The sequence below is a fragment of the Salmo trutta genome, chromosome 27 (genome assembly GCF_901001165.1).
Source record: "Salmo trutta chromosome 27, fSalTru1.1, whole genome shotgun sequence".
In the NCBI taxonomy this organism is placed as follows: domain Eukaryota; kingdom Metazoa; phylum Chordata; class Actinopteri; order Salmoniformes; family Salmonidae; genus Salmo; species Salmo trutta.
The window spans coordinates 2316725-2328889 of record NC_042983.1 but is presented as its reverse complement, the minus strand read 5'-3'; the positions used below and the strand labels follow the sequence as shown (position 1 = coordinate 2328889).

Here is a 12165-nt window from a genome sequence, read left to right as displayed (position 1 = left end):
ATTTGCAAAAGAGGTATTGACGCCCAGGAATTGTCTGATGGATCTCATCGGCTAGCCAGGAGATGGGCCTAGCTCGAGGCTAGCTCCAGGCTAACTGGTGCTTGCTTCGGGACAGAGACGTTAGCCAGGAGTAGCCACTCGGATAGCAGCTAGCTAGCTGTGATGATCCGGTGTAAAAGTTTAGAGCTTGTTGTAGGAATCCGGAGATGTGGTAGAGAAAAGTAGTCCGATATGCTCTGGGTTGATATCGCGATGTGCAGACTGGCAGGGATTGACCGAGCTGAGGCTGGCTTATGTCCAAGCTGACTGACTACTAGCTAGTTAGCTGGCTAGCTTCTGATTGGGGTTCCTGCGATGATCTGGAGTAAAGGTTCAGAGCTGGTGGTAGAGAAAAAGCAGTCCGATATGCCCTGGGTTGATATCCTGCTGTGCAGACTGGCAGGAATTGACCGGGCTGAGGCTGGCTGATGTCCGAGTTAATGGTGATGACCGCTAGCAGTGGCTAACTGACTACTAGCTAGTAGCTAGTTAGTTAGCTGGCTAGCTTCTCATGGGGGTTCCGGTTCTAAAGTATTAGAAATAGCAGATCCATACCACATTGGGTGAGGCCGGTTGCAGGAGAGTATGTTCAGTTCGTATATGGAAATTGTGATTAAAAAATATATACAAAGAAAACAATATATACATGGGACGGGACAAGACACACAAAACAGACGTCCTACTGCTACGCCATCTTGAAATACAATATCTCAGATTGGCCAATAAAAATGAAAGATTAAGATGGGCAAAAGAACACAGACACTGGACAGAGTAACTCTGCCTAGATGGCCAGCATCCCGGAGTCGCCTCTTCACTGTTGACGTTGAGACTGGTGTTTTGCGGGTACTATTTAATGAAGCTGCCAGTTGAGGACTTGTGAGGCGTCTGTTTCTGGCACCATCCCCCTGTTGAATCTATTGATTGAGGCTGTTTTAATGATAATGCTGTGTAATTATTGTTGACATGGTTGCAAAATTGTTCTGTTTATATGCAGTGTAAGCACTTGGATGAGTTTACTCTGGGAAATTTCACTGGTGTTTGTGTTCTCAACAACCAGCTTGTCTGCTGCACTGGCTGTGAACAAAGCTCTTCAAACAAGCATATTGCCATATATTTATAGGCAGAGCATATGCCATGTCTTAATTCCTAGCCAAATGTCCTAGTTTTTTTATATTTTGTATATAAAGATGATACAATAGACGCTCTGTCTTTTTAGGCAGCTGATGATTATTTTTGGTAAACGTGGTAGATTATGTTGAAGATATCTCAGCAAACTCATGCTGAGACATAATGTTGGTAAAATTGAGGAGAAAGCCACTGTTCTTGCATAGATGTAAAATAAGTTGATTGTGCAGTGCACACTTAATGTTTCACCTTCAGACACGTCTGAAAAAACAAAAACCATAATAATTAGAAATAAATTGGTTGTCATTGTAGTGTGCTATGAAAACACTCCCTATGGAAGCCTCTGTCTGAAGTGGGAATGTTATAGCACAGACAGATATACTAATATGTTTAGCCCCTCTCTTTTTTGACCTCCTTCACCCTTTACACCTGGTTACTGTGCTAGCCTAGTGGTCCAGTCTATTTATGATTCAGTCTACAACTCTCATTCACAGAAAAGTTGACTACAGTATATGGTATGGAACCAGCAGGCTACCTGTTTTGTCTCATTTTCCTTCTCTCTCCTTCTCTTAAACCACCAGTGTTTGTGTCCCCTCCCTCCGGTTCTCCCATGTGAATACACCCGAGGCCTGTAAGCATCCCAGACTGGACATTAGCAGGACTGATGGCATGGCAGAGAGACTCCCAGGGCCTCCTAATCACACACAGAACATTATTGGCCCATTTCTCAACTATCCGTGAAAAGAAAAGCTAGCGTCAGCATCATTATCGTTTGTCACTAACTCACCAGACTAAAGAGTGTGTGTGTGTGTGTGTGTGTGTGTGTGTGTGTGTGTGTGTGTGTGTGTGTGTGTGTGTGTGTGTGTGTGTGTGTGTGTGTGTGTGTGTGTGTGTGTGTGTGTGTGTGTGTGTGTGTGTGTGTGTGTGTGTGTGTGTGTGTGTAAGTAACAGAAGAGCAAGATTATTAATTTAAGGATCTTTGCTGTGCAGCAGAATTAGACTGCTTTGTTTGAATGCTTAAACTAAGGGAAACACATAGACTCTGACTTCATTGATTTCAAAGTTATGTTAAATCATGTTGTCTTTTGTAATTCATCATGCCTTATACCTTTCCTTGATGATGGTTCTAGCTCTGTTTGTTGGACATGTTTAGCTAGTTTTTCCTGTATTAGCTCCATAGGTATGGAGTGATTTCAGTACCAACAGAAATTGTATTTGAATTCAATCATTTTGAATTTGTATTAGGATATTGAATTTAATATTTGTATTATTAAATTTGTAATGCACTCATTTTATAATTTAATTCGTAAATGTATTTCATTATTTGAAACTGATTTGAATTACTATTGCATTCAGTTTTTAAATTGAATTTAATTGTAATGGAATAGTCAAGTTCAATATTTAAATATTCAGTTTCAATATGGTAGATATTGCTTTCATTGTCTGTGTATCAAGTTTACAAACTATAATTTCAAGTTTATCAAAGTTTCAAATTCAACTTCTCAGGTGCATTCAAATTCAGTTCTCTAAATTCAGATTCAAAGCCAGAGACAACGTCCTGGTACTTTGCAAGCCAGGACAGGTAGAGGAGAACAGATAGATTCAAACGCTCACTCCTCATTCCAGTTACATCATAGGGGTTATTCATATGGGCACAGAGGACATCAAACACATTTTTAAAGCTGTCCAGAGAGGACGTTGTTTTTATAGGCAGAGGCAACTCATAACATTCTGAGGCTCCAGTATACAAGAAAATACCTTTCCCAGCATTACTCCTGAACCTGTATAAGCACACATCGGCAACACCTGATCTGGTGCTGTGATTGTATGCATCCCTAACACGAGGAAAGTAATCACTTAGATATCTGGGCGCAGGACCATAAATACTCCTGTAAACCAAACCTAGTCTAATCTGGGACACCCTAGCCTCAACAGGCAGCCAGTTTAGTTCCTGAAAGCAGCTCCTGCCTATGTGAGTACGTGGATTCACCTTCAATACTACCCTGATCAACTTATTCTGGGCTATCTGGAGCTTCCCCTTCATAAGTTTAGATAAGCCCCCAAACCAGGAAGTACTAGCATAGTCAAAATGGCATTGCATGAGGGCAGTAGCTAGCACTTTCATGGAGTCCTTATCAAGCAGCTTGGACTTTCTAGACAAAAACTTAGTCCTGGCATTAACCTTCCCTAGCACCTTATTGGTCATGCGCACACCTCCCAAGCTTCCATCAAAGATACATCCCAAGTAGGTAACAGAGGTTTTAGTAGTCAGCGCCTCACCCCTAACTCTACTCTGTTTTCAGACAACCTACACAATTTAGGTCTGAATCCAAAAATAATTGCTTCAGTTTTCCCTAAGTGCTTATTATCTCCAAGCCATTTGCTAATGTTAGTAAGCTCAATGCTAAGTATGCTCTCCAACATAGTTTTACTTTTGTGAGACACCAGAAGTGTAGAGTCATCCGCATAAAGAAAAAGACGGCAAGAACAAGCATCTTTCATATCATTAATATACAATAAAAACAGCAGAGGCCCAAGCACGCTCCCCTGCGGAACGCCACAACTCATTGGTTTTGCCTGAGACAGTGAACCATTAACCTCTACTACTTGCTCCCTTCCTGATAAATAGGACTTTACCCAGCCTAGAGGGATACTGCTTAACCCTAGTACCTCCAGTTTGGAGATTAGGAGACCGTGGTTAACTGTATCAAAGGCTTTCTGTAGGTCAAGCAGTACCATTCCACACAGATTTCCCTCATCAATCCCTTTCCTGATGAAGTCAGTCAAGTAAAGTAGACATGAATCAGTGGAGAAAGTTTTTCTATAACCCGACTGAAAATCATACATTAGACAGTGTTTGTTAACATATTCATACATTTGCTCATGTACAATTCTCTCCAGGACCTTTGATGTTACACAGAGGATAGATACAGGCCTATAATTCCCAGGGTCAGACTTTATCCCCTTCTTATACAGAGGTATAACTTCAGCTTGTTTCATGTCCCTGGGAAAGGTGCCTTGTTCAAGAGAGAGATTAACAATATGCGTAATACAAGGGCCAATTTGCTCAGCAGAGTCTATTAGAAACCTTGCAGGAATATTAGCCAGGCCTGTGGCTTTGGAGCATTTAAGCTCTGCCAGCATACTGACTATTTTCGCTGTTGCTACCTTTGAAAAAGAGTTTGGCTGAACCCCTAACTCTACATAATACTTCTTGACTTGGTTGCTTCCATACAAACCAGAACTGGTGGGCAGCTTGCTAACCAGCTTGCTGGCAACAGAAGTGAAAAAAAGAGTTGAATTCATTGGCAACCTCTGCTTTTTCATATACCATCTCCCATGTGATGTTCAGTCCAATACTGTTTATTTTGTTTTTGGTAGTACTACTACAGCCTAGTTCCTTAAATGATTTCCAAAGCTTTTTAGGGTCATTTTTGTTTTCAATTATTTTCTCAGCAAAGTAACCCCTCTTAGCTTCATCCATCCTGCTCTGTGCTTCATTTCTGTGACGTTTATATAGGACAAAATCATGCTGCTCTTGAGAGTTCTTAAATTTCTTAAAGGCCTCATTCCTTGCTTGGATAGATTCTAGAATCTCATGATTAAACCAAGGGCTAGATCTCTGCTTTACCCTGACCCGTCTAATGGGAGCCATCACATTCACCACATCAAGGAATCTACATTTAAAGGCTTCAAGGATTGACTGGGTTCTCCTGCATGTCACTAGGCTGTGTTAGCCCCATGATGGTTTGTAAACAATGAATGCAATAATTACCATATTGAAACTGAATATATAAATATCAAATTTGAATATTCAATTAAATATAGATTTTATTTGAAAACTGAATGCAATATTAATTCAATTCATTCTCAAATGATGAAATGCTAGTAAAATGTATGAATTGAATGATTCAATTTGTGCATTAAACATAAAAAAAAAAAATTATAAAAATTAAATATCCTAATACAAATTCAAAATTATACAATTCAAATATATATTTGTCTCTAAACTAGCATTTAGCAGTATGCAGTTAGACCTTACTGTTTGTTTGTATAATTCTTTGATCTTTAAAAATACATGCAAGATGTATTCAAACACCACCTCATGTATGTCTATGGCAGCATATAGATCAATGTAGCGTATAATGTAATCAACATTGAACACTGGCATGATAGTTTTACTGAAATTATGCCATTAAGAATAACAAGATCAAGGTAAATAATCTCTCATATTTGATAACTGCAATTATCACTTCGGAAAAAAACCCACCATGCACAACCCCGAGGGAAAGAATATATTCATGTGTAATATTTCAGATTAGTCTTTTATCATTGAAAGTGTAGAATGAAATATTTGATTAAGATCTGAAGCTTAGCATTACTTGAATATAAGCAGAACCACATCTTCATACATTTTCTGACAACTCGATTGAAAGCTCAAGTTTCAGAAATATATTTGTTGTTGCAGACAATGCGAGTAAACAGCAATGTTAAATTGACAACAATTTCATAGTCCATTTAGCTACTCTGTAAGTGTGGGGTAGCTAAATGTGTAGATATACACAAATTTGCCACGCATTTTAGCTGAATTCGTTATTTGTTTTAGGTCGGAAATTGGTGTGTTTTTGTAGCCTCTTTAGAAACCAGAGCAACAGTTTCAACAACTGCATATTCCTTGAAAATAAAAAAAGTGCTCCCTGATAACCCTAAAATCATAGTTAACACCCTTGAAGTGCTGTGTGGTGATAGATAAACGCAGATCTCTCGCTGCCAAAGTCTGAGCGGCATTTCAGCACCAAGGACAATGGTGCTGTTGCAATCAGCTTGCGTTGTTTTTTTCCCTTGAGTGCTTATACACAACATATGGATCAACTTTATGACCCGGCACCAGCTGTTGCTCCCGAGTCCCGAGACACTCAAGGCATGTAGGAGATGTAACTAGAGTTCCTCCCATCTGCATGGTCTTATAAATGACTATAACATCTATAATGTGTTGTGTACTGTAGGCCTATATATCGCTATGTTTTCTACAAACAGGTCGCTGCATTTTTCATCCTTCAAATAATAGCACGTTATACAGAGAGTAAATCACTGAGAAATGTTGTTTTTATTACATTATTAATGACTGAATATATAATTCTTCCCCCACACCTCTCGCACTCTCTGTCTATCTCTCTCTCTCCCTCTCTCTCTCTTTCTGTGTCTCTCGCTCTCTTTGTCAGCAGCTGTTCCCATTCACTTGTGCAGTGATTTTTAGTCGACATTTAGAAAGTTCCCATAGAAAATAGATGCAACAATTTCCTGCTAGGATGCGTTTCAAATGTAACTATCTTGTGTCGACCAAAACAGCTGGTGTCACGACACCGACGGATGGTGGCGCCCCTCCTCGACCGGGCGGCGCTCGGCGGTCGTCGTCGCCGGCCTACTAGTTGCCATCGATCCTTTTTGTTTCACTTTCTGTTGGTTAGGTCTAGGTAGGCACGCACCTGTTTTGGTTTAGTTATTAGTAGGGGGGGTTATTTAGTTTAGCGAGGTATGTCTGTGTTTGTGCGTGATTATGTTCCTTGTCAGGTTTGTGGAATCTTGAGGAACGTGTGTTTTTTTCCCTCTTCCTGTGGTTGTTTTGTGTTTTATCACCGCAGAGGTATTTATGGGCTGCGTCCCTATTTTGGACGTCTATAAGGGTTTTGGAGCGTGGTATCTGTTTGGTGCCCTGCCCTGCCGTGTTTGGACTGTCTTTATTTTTTGTGCATACGGATTAAAGTGTGTTCAAGAATTTACTGTCTCCTGCGCTTGACTCTACCTCTCCTGCTTCCTTGAGCCAGCCCTGACAGCTGGACATAATGGCGTCACACCTAAAAAAAAAAGAAGACACCTACAGTGTCGAATAGAAATGTAGTAGTTGAGGAGTTTCCATGACCCATTTAGGCAAATTACGCATAATTTGCTTTGGTCCATAGCCTGTATGTCCTCCCATCTATGTTTCATGTCTCAGGTAGCCTGCGAAAGCCAGCAAGGATAGAATGCAATAATTGACAAATATTTGCCATATTCTAATAATTCTCATGTGCCAAAGAATCGCCATAGTCCATGCCATGGCAAAACTTGCACTCCTGTAGAAACGTTATTTTTTTATAGCTGAAAACATTTATTTCGCAAGCAGTAGGCATTTAGAATTAATTGTGGAATGGGGCTTTATAGTTACGTGTGACATCATGTGACCCACTTCAAATGTATTCAGCAACAACAAAAAAATCAATAAACACCATTCCATCATAATTTGTCACAATAAAGAAACAAAAATTAAAATCCACCCCTGTCAACGGATAAACATTTTGTCGACCTGTAGAAAAATTGCTTTTGTAGAATAAACCTGGGTCAATGGAAACCTGCCTACTGTCTCTGTCCCCCCCTCTACCTCTCTCTCTCAAGAGATACAATGCTTATGCAATAACAGACTCGAACTTAGTTGAGATAAGTAAACCATGCTGTCAAATGTAGATTTTGTGTTTTGTTTAGAGCACTCTACTCCCTGCTTAACAATAGCCTAAAGATGCATGATGGGTTATGGTGTCTAGCTAGTTTACAAGGGCACAAGGTGAGACCCAGATGCAGACACAGGAGGCAGATGGTTAGAGTCCAAGATGTTTATTAACAATCCAAAAGGGGTAGGCAAGAGAATGGTCGTGGACAGGCAAAAGGTCAAAACCAGTTCAGAGGTACAGAATGGCTGGCAGGCTCGAGGTCAGGGCAGGCAGAATGGTCAGGCAGGTGGGAATGGAGTCCAGAAAAACAGGCAAAGGTCAAAACCGGGAGGACTAGTAAAAGAGAATAGAAAAGGAGCATGGGTTGACTTGAACATACAAGACAAACTGGCACAGAGAGACAGGAAACACAGGGATAAATACACCGGGGAAACTATGCGACACCTGGAGGGTATGGAGACAATCACAAGGGCAGGTGAAACAGATCAGGGCGTGACATAGTCAAGTATTTTGCTCTGCTACCAAGAATGAGAACTGCAATCGTTCGTGGACACGAGCTAAGCTTTCTTTTTCGCCTACAGGGACAAAAACATAAATCTCAAGTTAGATTGCCATTTGAAGTCATTGCCCCCTCCCTGCTCCCTGCTTCCTAACTCACTGCAGCGACTTCAAAACATTATCAGCAATCGCAGCCGAGTGTGTCTTCGCACGGTTCCAACGGGAGTTTTAATCAGTGCAAGATAAAAGGGGAAACGCTTGACAAAGTAACAGGCTCTTATAATTTGATTTGTTTGCTCTGGAGATGAGTGGGAACACTTTGTCTCTTTCTGCTCATAAATGAGAGAGCTTTTATCTCCCCGCCAGAGATGGGGACAGAAAACAGCACAAAGCAACAAAATAACAATCGGACCACTCAGTGTATTAGTGATAGCAGTGGCGGCTGCCCAAACATGTTAGGGACTTGTGTTTTTGCCACACAACACAGCAAGCGATTAGCTGTAGTCTCTCCAGATTAGTTTAGTGTGTTTCATATCTCTAATGTTCAGGCTAATCACTTGAATGACCAAAATGTTTTATTTTGTTTACAGCAAAGAGAGGGCATTTTCAGTTTACAATAGAATGACAAACCAACAAATGGGGCTCATCCCACGATGATACTGTATGAAGTAACTATAGGCCAATAGCTACATAAGCTGTTTGAGCTATGCTGTGATTTAAGGAATTACAGCATTTTGCAATAGAAAACAAACAGAAAACAATCATCCCACATGATCATATGAAGCAGCTAGAAGCCTACATATTGTCTTTAATCTTGTTGTCCCCTCCAATGTTCAAGTGAAACCTCCATTTATATCTCTCAGATCAAGCTTCTCTTTGGCACAGTGATCAAAATGTACTGCAAATTGAGAAATCGTGTGACTAAAACTGAATAAAATAACAAACTATAATATGAAACAAAGATAAATTATATAGATAATGGTAGTAAAAAGCTTTGGAGCACCTTAAATGAAATTGCCAACTACTTTAATGATTTTTTTATTGCTAATATTAGCAAACTTAGGCATGACATGCCAGCAACAAACGCCGACCCTACACATCCAAGAATAACTGACCAAATTATGAAAGACAAGCATTGTAATTTTGAATTACGTAAAGTGAGTGTGGAAGAGGTGAAAAAATGATTGTTGTCGAGAAACAATGATAAGCACTTCCCTGTGGCTCAGTTGGTAGAGCATGGTGGTTGCAATGCCAGCATGGTGTTTGCAACGTCAGGGTTGTGGGTTCGATTCCCATGGGGGGCCAGTACATAGGAAAAAAAAAAAATGCATGAAATTAAATGTATGAAATGTATGCATTCACTACTGTAAGTTGCTCTTGATAAGAGCGTCTGCTAAATGACTAAAATGTACAACTGGTTCTGACAACTTGGATGGAAAATTACTGAGGATAATAGTGGACAATATTGCCACTTCTGTTTGCCATATCTTCAATCTAAGCATACAAGAAAGTGTGTGCCCTCAGGCCTGGAGGGAAGCAAAAGTCATTCCACTACCCAAGAATAGTAAAGTCCCCTTTACTGACTCAAGTAGCCAACCAATTAGGCTGCAACCCTTAATAAACATTTGGGGGAAAAAGTGTTTGACCAGATACAATGTTATTTTACAGTAAACAAATTCACAACAGTCTTTCAGCACGGTTATAGGGAAGGGCATTCAACATGCACAGCACTTAAACTTTTGACTGATGATTGGCTGAGAGAAATTCATGATAAAAAGATTGTGGTGCCTGTTTTGTTAGACTTCAGTGTGGCTTTTGACATTATCCATCATAGTCTGCTGCTGGAAAAACGTATGTGTTATGGCTTTACACCCCCTGCTATATTGTGGATAAAGAGTTACCTGTCTAACAGAACACAGAGGTAGAATCAAGCAGAGGTAGAATACAGGTAGAATCAGGCATTCCCCAGGGCAGCTGTCTAGACCCCTTACCTTTTAAAATATTTACTAATGACATGCCACTGGCTTTGAGTAAAGCCAGTGTGTCTATACAAGTCAGCTACTACAGAAAGTTAAATCACTGCAACACTTAACAAAGAGCTGCAGTCAGTTTCAGAATGGATGGCAAGAAATAAGTTAGTCCTAAATATTTAAACAAAAAGCTTTGAATTCGGGACAAATCATTCACTAAAGGCTAAATCTCATCTAAATCTTGTAATGAATAATGTGGAAATTGAGCAAGTTGAGGTGACTGCTTGGAGTAACCCTGGATTGTAAACTACCCTGGATTGTAAACTAAAGAAAACATGTTTGTTTAAAAATATATATATATATTTCACCTTTATTTAATCAGGTAGGCCAGTTGAGAACAAGTTCTAATTTACAACTGCGACCTGGCCAAGATAAAGCAAAGCAGTGCGACAAAAACAACACAGAGTTACACATAAACAAACGTACAGTCAATAACACAAAGAAAATAAAAATATATGTACAGTGTGTGCAAATGTAGAAGAGTAGGGAGGTAGGCAATAAATTGGCCCTAGCGGCGAAAACACGTTGATGCAACAATAGCAACGATGAGAAGTCTGTCCATAATAAAGAACTGCTCTGTCTTCTTAACAACACTGGACTACTGTCCAGTCGTGTGGTCAGGTGCCACAAGAGGGACATAGAAACATTTCAATTTCATATTTTTTTACCCAACTTTTATCCTAAATCCAAACTAAATGTTGAAATGATGTCTGTGCCCAGTGGGGAGAGACTGCAGTGACTAAAGACTCTATCCCACAAAAAAGCATGTTTGGGGATGGGCAATATTGGATTAAAAAGTTCATCAAACCTAGTCCCTACAACAACAACATCTGTTCCCAACTCTCCTAATCATTCATTCTGATTTTTCAATACCGAATAGATTAATAGTTGTTTTGTTCTCTTATTTAAGTAATAACTATGAAGTTCAAATATTAGAGAACAAACTTTGTCCCGTTTGTTGTTATCTGATCCCAGATCAGTTGTTCCTGTCCATCAGAGCAGCTTAAAACTGCTCCTGGGGTACTCTGTCTGAATCCCAATTGACACACTATTCCCAATATACTTTGAAGAGAGTCCATACTATATAGGGAATAGGGTGCAATTTGGCACACACTTGGCACACACATTAGGGCTCAGAGTAGCCCTCATTGATGCAAGAAATAGGAATGGCCAATGGCTGTTTTTAAGTATTTGCTTCTGTTGTCTGCTACGTTCTCGACCTCTTATACCTCAAGGCATGGAAGGAAAATAGCAGGATCTTTAATGGAATTTGTGAAACCATAAATAGCACAGGGGCGGCTGTAACTCTTGCTTTCTTTCTTTCTTTCTTTCTGGACATACTTTGTCTTTCGCTTCCACTTAAGTAGTCCAAAATAGCTCAGTTAAAGCCCATCAAAGACGAGTCTGGGATTTGCCAGGGTATAGTTCTTAAGAGGGGCCATGAGCAATCATTCCCATTCTTAAAGCAGCATTTTCTCCTCGTAATGTGTTTCCTAAGGACAAATCCAGCTGAGCAATTGATTCCCCACCATGAGTAGGGTTATGGGTTTCTACTGTAGCTGGCTATACCCACCTTGGTGACTGCTCTGCTGGTTATGTAAGCAGCTCCCTCTCTATTGATCCAAGTTCTCGCCCTCGAGGTCAGTCCCACAGAACATACCACTCTTTAAAACCTCACTCACTCTCTCTTTCTCTCTTTTTCATCAGGCTGTGTGGGTTGTGTTGATGTGCCATTGAAGGGCCCAGTCTAGAGGTCATAGGCACCAGAAGAGAATTTCTCTCTCCAATGAAATGGCCTCTTATGAAACAGTTTTCCGCTAATGACAATATACACAGAGATCAGGCTAGTTCCACCAGGTTAACATACTGTACATTTGCGTCACAGGACCAGGTTAATAATTACTTATGTAACTAGATTGCTCTCATAAGGGGCATGAATGTTGAGTGCTTTGTATATAATTTTCTACCTACATGAAGGAAGTAGTGCT

At 40.1% G+C, this 12165-nt stretch overlaps 1 protein-coding gene across 1 annotated transcript in view; it reads left to right on the top strand.

Moving 5' to 3' along the window:
- suds3 (SDS3 homolog, SIN3A corepressor complex component) overlaps positions 1-1932 on the top strand; it is a 59901-nt gene extending 57969 nt beyond the window's left edge. The window contains exon 12 of the transcript XR_003869879.1: positions 1746-1932. The gene's annotated coding sequence lies outside the window, so the exon portion shown is untranslated. The remainder of the gene's footprint in view (positions 1-1745) is intronic.
- The last annotated feature ends 10233 nt before the right edge of the window (positions 1933-12165 follow it).